This window comes from Petaurus breviceps, unplaced genomic scaffold, assembly GCF_028583685.1.
Source record: "Petaurus breviceps papuanus isolate PSGF00001 unplaced genomic scaffold, PetGlider_PUasm1.0 90740, whole genome shotgun sequence".
In the NCBI taxonomy this organism is placed as follows: Eukaryota; Metazoa; Chordata; class Mammalia; order Diprotodontia; family Petauridae; genus Petaurus; species Petaurus breviceps.
In genome coordinates this window covers 7,018,263-7,026,260 of record NW_027187330.1, presented here as the reverse complement: position 1 = coordinate 7,026,260, position 7,998 = coordinate 7,018,263, and positions in this window count along the sequence as shown.

The window sequence follows — 7,998 nt, the reverse complement described above, 5'->3', positions numbered from 1 at the left end:
ATTTCTAGCTTGCTCTTTTTGAAATGTAAATGCTCACACTTAAAATTGACTTTCATGAGTCTATTTGAGCTGGCTTTAGCACACATCCTTAACACCCTAAAGGATTTAGAAGGGGATAACAATCCAGCAGAGGAGACAGAGAAGGAATGATTGCAGAGGGGAAAACCCCATGAAAATCCTGAGACTTTCAGAGGGTCCAAGGAGATCAAAACTTTAAAAAAATATCATACTAATATATTACTTGCTTATTAAAATACTCTCCCCTTTTCAATTACAAAAGAAAAGAAAAGAAAAGAGAGATTATCGAGAAGGAAGTTATTATGTTCAAGAGAGTCAAATGAGAAATCAAGGAGGATAAGGACAGGAACCCCCCCCCCCCAAAAAAAAAAAAAAAAAAAAACCAAAAAAAGGGTTTTAAATTTAAAAGTAAAAAAATAAGAAAAAAATCAAGGAGGATAAGGACAGCCCCCCCCCCCAAAAAAAAAAAACAAACAAATCCCAAACTAGGCTTTTGAATTTAACAGTTAAAAATTCATTCATGACTTTTGAGAGATCAATTTCATTAGGGTTGTGGTGACTCAAAGGTGAAATAACAAAAGGTGGAGGAGAGAATGGGTGTTAGGAAAGTGGAGACATATTTGTGAACATGAGGTTTTCAAGACATTTGACATTTGTACCTATTTGTTTGGTTTGTAGAGCCCTTCACAAACCTGATCCAGTCTCTCTTTCCTGTTTATTGCACATTACTCTCCCTCTCTATGAGCTAGTCAAACTGTCCTTATCGGATCCTTAATAAATACTCATCAAACATTTATTAAGCACCCACTATGTATCAGACACTGTGCTAAGCACTGAGGATACACAGAAAGGTAAAAGTTAAACCCTGCTCTCAAGGGACACCCAGTCTAATGGAGAGGAACAATAAATTAAACACATTATTCCATCTCTCATCTCTGAGTCTTTGCACCGACCATCCACCATTCCAGGTATGCCTTCCCTCCTCATTTCTGCTTCGAAGGCTCCCTCCTTTCCTTAGATGCAGCTGCAGCACCACCTTCCAATGCAAGTACCATTTCCTTATATTATCTGGCATTTAATTACTTTGTTTTATTGTCTTTATATTTATTCTGTATATTAATACACATTCTTGTAGTCTCTACCATTAAAATATAAACCTGTGAATAGAGATTGTTTCATTCATTGTCACTGTATCTTCAGAGTTGAAAATAATGTTTGATACTTAGTAGGAATTTAATAGATAGCTATTGATTGATTGATAATAAATGGGACTAGAGAGAAAAAAAATGTTGAAAGGAGTTGAAGGGTCAAATAAGGTTTTTCATTTTCTTTCAAGGATTGGAGTGACCTTCATTTTTTTTAGGCAATTTAGATAACTACATGACAACCACAGGGAAAAAGGTCAAACACACATGAGACAGATATGGGGATGTTTTCTGCAGCAAGATCCTAGGGAAGACAGCAAGGATTGAGATCAAAGGTGAGGACAGATGTAGGTAGAGTGATTAGCCAAAGTGAAGAACAGGGATAACTCTTTTATGATTCTAGAAAAGGAAGAAAAGAAAAGGTAATGATGCTAATCATTTTTTACAGAATGAATGAGGGGATTTGAGAGGCTTTATTTTGTAAGGCCTTAATTTCATTTATGTAGGAGGTCAGGTTATCTCCTATAAATGTTGCAGGTGTGTGTGTGGGGAAGGGCATTTGTAAGCATGAGGAGAGATGGGCATATTTATAACAGTCATTTGTAAGAATGTAGAGAATAAATTTGAGGGTGTGGTCAGTGAATGGAATTGAAATTATCCTTTGGGTTTCAGCTTATCTGCCCCACTGACCCACACCTACTTCCCCTGTTACTGGAGATTTGGGAAATCTGACTTCTGAAAGTTGTCTCCCTCTTGTATCACTCTGTTCCTTTTTTTCTTCAGTGGAGTTGATATAAAATGATTTTTTTTCAGCCACTGTCTAGTTGTTATGTTCTTGTTTTAAATTCAGCTGTTCTCACTGTTATAGGCAACAATGAGATCAATTGCTGTCTCCTTTATGGGCAGGGTAAAGGTGAGGACAGAGGGCATCCTCTTCTTCCCTATTCCCACTGTCATGCTTAGACTAGTGGTAATCTGACTCTACTATTCTTCAAGGAACATCTCCCAGCTCAGTATTCTAGTTCTAATTCATTCATTCAATAAATTTTTTTTTGCCACTTAATAATATTTTATTTTTTCCAATGACATGTAAAGATAATTTTCAACATTCATTTTTGTAAGATTTTGAATTCCATTTTTTCTCCCTCCCTCACTTTGCCCCTCCTCCCCTCCCCAAGAGAGCAAGCAATCTGATATAGGTTATATATATACAATCATGCAAAACACATTTTGGCATTGGTCATGTTGTGAAAGAAGAATCAGAACAAAAGGAAAAAAAACACTAGAAAAAAACCAAAAAAGTGAGAATAGTATGCTTTAATCTGCATTAAGACACTGTAGTTCTTTTGCTGGATATAGATAGCATTTGTCATCATGAGTCTTCTGGAATTATCTTGTATCGTTATATTGTTGAGAAGAATTAAGTCTACCATAGTTGATCATCACACAATGTTGCTGTTACTGTGTACAATGTTCTCCTGGTTCTGCTCACTTCATTCAGCATCAGTTCATATACGTCTTTTCAGATGTTTCTGAAATCCCCCTGCTCATCATTTATTATAGCAAAAATATTCCATTACAATAATATACCACAACTTGTTCAGCAATTCCCCAATTGATGAGCATCAATTTCCAATACTTTGCCACTTCAAAAAAGAACTATGTTGTATACACACACATATACAAATTGGTTCTTTTTCCTTTAAAAAATCTCTTTGGGATATAAATCTTATCTCTTTTAATTAGATATATTTTTGCTTTTTGCTTTTACTTTGTCTGAGATCATGACTGCTATCCCTGTTTGTTTGTTTGTTTTTTTAATTTCAGCTGAAGCATAATGTATTTCTTTTCCCATCCACTCCTACTTCCCTACATAGTAAGATAAATTTCTATATCCAGCTGAGTATGTTATTCCCTCTTTGAGCCAACTCCATTGAGAGTAAGGTTCAAACAATGCTCCCCACCCCTCCCCCTTTTCCCTCTATTGTAATACGTCTTTTGTGCCTCATTGTGTGATATAATTTACCCCATTCTTCCTCCCCTCTTCCTCTTCTTCCAGGACAATTCTTTTTTTACCCCTTAATTTTTTAATTTTCATATCAAAGTCAATGTACACCCATACCCTCTGTTTATTTATACTTCTAAATGTCCTAATAGAAATGCAGCTTTCAAATATTACAAGTGTCATCTTCCCATGTAGGGAAGTAAACATTTTAACCTCATTGAATAACTTGGCTTTTTTTTCTTTACTGTTTACCTTTTTGTGCTTTTCTTGAGTCTTTTGTTTGAAGATCCAATTTTCTGTACAGTTCTGCTCTTTTCATCAGGAAAGTTCAAAAGTCCCCTATTTCATTTAATGTCCATCTTTCTGACTGAAAGTATATGCTCAGTTTTCCTGAGTAGTTGATTCTTGGTTGTAATCCAAGCTCTTTTGCCTTCTGGAATATCTTATGTCAAGCCCTCTGATCCTTTAATGTAGAAGTAGCTAAGTCCTGTGTAATGCTGACTGTGGTTCCTTGATATTTGAATTGTTTCTTTCTGGCTGCTTGAAGCATTTTCCCCTTGACCTGATGGTTCTGGAATTTGGCTACAATATTCCTTGGAGCTTTCATTTTGGGATCTCTTTGAGGAGGCAATTGGTGGATTCTTTCAATGACTATTTTATCCTCTGATTCTAGGAACTCAGGGCAGTTTTCCTTGATAATTTCTTGAAAGATGTTCTCCAGGCTCTTTTTTGATCATGGCTTTCAGGTAGCCCAATAATTCTTAAATGATCTCTCCTGTATCTATCTTCCAGGTAAGTTGTTTTGCCAATGAGGTATTACTTTTTCTTCTATTTTTTCATTCTTTTGATTTTGTTTGACTGATTCTTGGTATCTCATAGAGTCATTAGCTTCCACTTGCCCAAATCTAATTTCTAATGAATTACTTTCTTCATTGAACTTTTGTACTTCCTTTTCCATTTGGCCAATTCTATTTTTTAAGTTGTTTTCTTCAGTGGGTTTTTTTTATTTGGACAATTGCATTTAAAAAAAAATTGTTTCCCAAGGAATCTTTGTCCTTTCTTTTCCAAGTTGTTCACTCTCTTTTCTCAAATTTTCTTCTACTTCTCTTATTTGATTTAAAAAATCCTTTTTGAGTCCTTCTAAGAAGGACTTTTGGGCTTGAGACTAATTCATATTCCCCCTTGAGGCTTCACAGGTAAGCATTTTGACATTGTTGCCCTCTTCTGAATTTGTGTTTTGACTTTCTCTGTTGCCAGAGTAGCTTTCTATGGCCAGGGTTCTTTTCTGTTTTTTTGTTTTTGCTCTTTTCTAAAAAAAACCCATTTCATGACTTTTAAAATTGAGCTCTACTCCTAGGGTACAGGGGGCACTGTCCCAATATTCTTGTGCTGGGGGGGCAAGGGCCTGGTCACTGGCTTTCTACACTGGGGGTTCATGTGCTGGCAGTTTGCCCATTGCACGGGGTTGGTCTAGCCTAGTTATATCCCTGTTGTGCCAGGGGTTCTAGGGCTGGCAGTTTGCCTTCAGTGGTGGGATTGGAGGCCTCACAGGTGGCCTGCTAAGCCACTGGTCTTCTGGGCCAGGACTGAGAGGACTTGGTTGCTGATCTATGCTATAAGTAAGAACCTCCCACGGCTTGTCCAGACATTACCTCTGCTGGGCCACCTTTCCTGATGGCCTTCTAAGTTATCTCAAGCTGGAAAATTGTTTCACTCCATCTCTTTGTAGGTTCTGTCACTCCAGAATCTGTCTAGAGACTTGATTTAATGTGTTTCTGAGGGAAACTGGGGAGATCAGGCAACTTCCTGGATTTTCTCCACCATTGACTCTGCCCCTCAATAAGCATTTATTAAGTGCATACTATGTATCAGTTATTGTGCTAAAACACTCTGGGCCTCTTCCTAACAATTCTCCTTTTCCCCCTAGCCTCTGCTGTCTTGATTCATTTGTAGGGCTGTATTAGTAGACGAGGCCAGGGCCCAATCCAATCTGTATCTTTTAGCCTCAACTTCCACTTTGTTGTGGACTTAGTTTCTTAGATTCCAATTTTTGTAGCCATTATTTATTTACAACATATAATAATATACACTCATTCGTGGCCCCTTCCCCCATGAGGCAGGGGGATGTCATCAGAGTTCCTGTTTCTTCTGTCTTCTGCCTGGAAGCCAGCTGTTGCTTATGCCCAAGTGCTTGGAATCTTCTCCCTCCTCTCCCCTCACAGACCTGCCTTGGTCCCTATCTAATTCTAGGCCCAAGACTGCTGAGATAATTAGAGGCAGCAAGATGGCCCAGTGGAGAGAAGGCTGGACTTGGAGTTAATAAAATGTAAATCCAAATCTGACCTTAGACACTCAGGAGCTATGTGACCCTGGGCACATCTCTTAACCTCCATCAGCCTCAGTTTCTCCATGTTTGAAATTGAAATAGCATCTATTTCCCAGGGTTGTGAGGACTAAATAAGAAAATATTTATAAAGCACTTTGCAAACTTTAAAGTGCCACATAAAAATGATAAAATATCTTTAAAGCACTTTGAAAAATTCAAAGTGCCACATATATACTGTTATCGTTGAGAAGCTTATCCAGAATTACGGAGCATGGAGTTTCAAGACTGCAGGAGTTGGTGGGACACCTAGGTGGCACAGTGGATAGAGAGGTGGCCCTGGTCAAGAGGACCTAAGTACAAATATGGCTCCAGACACTTAGTAGCTGTGTGACCCTGGGTAAGTCACTTAACCCTGATTGCCTCCCCCCCCCCCCAAAAAAAAAAAAGAGACTGTTAGACTTGGAAATTAGAAGGACCTTTGTTCAAGTCTGGCTTCAGATACTTTCTTGTTAAGGAAAGTGACACTGGCCTCTTTTCCATTCAGAAACAAGACACTTCTTTTCTTGGCTCTGGGCATTTTCTCTCCTCATCTCTGCCTCCTGGTTTTCCTGTTTTCTCTCAAGTTCCAGCTCAAATCTCACTTTCTACAGAAATCGTTGCCTAACCCCACTATATTCTAGTGCCTTTTCTATCCTAATTATTTCCTTTTTAGAATTTCTTTGCATGTATCTGTTTGCTTGTTGTCTCCCCCAATAGAATGTAAGTTTCTTTATTCAAGAAACTGTCTTTCGCCCTTTTTTTTTTTGGTATCTCTAACATTTAGCATAGTGCCTGGCACATAGGCATTTAATAAATGCTTATTGATTGGCTTAACCTCTTTGAGTCTCAGTTTCTTTATGGTTATATGAGTACCTCATATAGGGTTGTTGGAATATTAAATGAGTTAATATATGAAATGTCTTTGCAAACCTTAATGCTCTATGTAAAAGTCAGGTGCTCTAATTATATTGTTCCCATTTTTATGTTCAAGTTCATATAGAAATGATCCTGGGACAGTCACTATCCTGCCATTCCTTTATGTTTAATGTTCAATGAATTATTACATAGGTGCATAAAAACTTTTTGTACAGGTAATGGAATAAAAGTATTGGTATGCATACTTATATTCTGGTTGATGCAATGAAAGCATCCTCTAGACAGTTTCATGAGTAAACAGGACAATAGGGATGACAGACATTGCCTGTTCTCCTGTGGTTTTTATTTGTTTCACTAGGTCTCAATTTCAAGAACTTTTAGCTCCCCTTAGTTTGGATGTTGTGAATATTCAGAAGAATGCCATCTATTAAAAACATGTCTGGTAGTTGTGGGTGATTGTTTTAGTGATAATAATACAGCAATTACAGTACAGTTTATTTGTTGAATTACTAAGAAGATTTTGGGAATTTATATTGTTTGCTTTTATAATATGGAGAATTGTCTGTTAGTTTATTATTTTAAAAAATAACAAGTTTCTGGTGTAGAATTCTGACTGCTTGATCACAGCTGAATCCCTAGCTATTTGGTAGGTGCTAAAATTTTGCAGCCTGCAGCATTATTTTTGCACAGTTTCCAAAATGTAGAAGATTTTGAACAGTTTTAAAGTCTGGGTTTCTTAAGAATGAACTTTCTATAGTTTCTGGTAGTAAGGATAGCAAGACCCTAATCATATTTCATTATTGTGAGCCTCTCCATTTCTTTCTGGTGGCAAACCAATGATAATTACATATGATAAATACAGTGCTATATTTGATTTGTTTTTATTATTGCTCGTGATATGGCATCTGTCTATAGCATAAAACATTTCTGTTCTTTTTAGACTGTTTATCATGTAGTCTGAGAGCATCTATCAGACCTTTTCCTCTTTTGTTACATAAGAAGTATTCATTCTTCTACAGATATTCTGGGCTATGGTTGGGCTCTACATTTTGTTATATTCATGAGTTCTTTTTTGTATACTTTCTGAATTGCTTCTTGTTCATTATATTATTCCAACTGTGTTCATTAAAATGGCTACTGCAGGGATGTTAATTGCTCTAAACATGTTCTCTTTGAGTTTTAGCTTCAGGATATCAATTAGTTTCTTCACATACACAGCCCCAAATTGTTCATTGAAAACTTCTCAATCCATTGAGAAGACCAGGAACACTATCCTTGTCCATTGTCTATTTGGCCTTCTGACTTAAACTCTAAACATTTGAATTTTAATAACATTTTAATATCATTGGAGACTTTTCCCATGAGGTAAAAATTCAACTACTTCTTCTTCTTCTTCTTCTTCTTCTTCTTCTTCTTCTTCTTTTCTTCTTCTTCTTTTCTTCTTCTTCTTCTTCTTCTTCTTCTTCTTCTTCTTCTTCTCCTCCTCCTCCTCCTCCTCCTCCTCCTCTTCTTCTTCTTCTTCTTCTTCTTCTTCTTCTTCTTCTTCTTCTTCTTCTTCTTCTTCTTCTTCTTCTTCTTCTTCTTCTCCT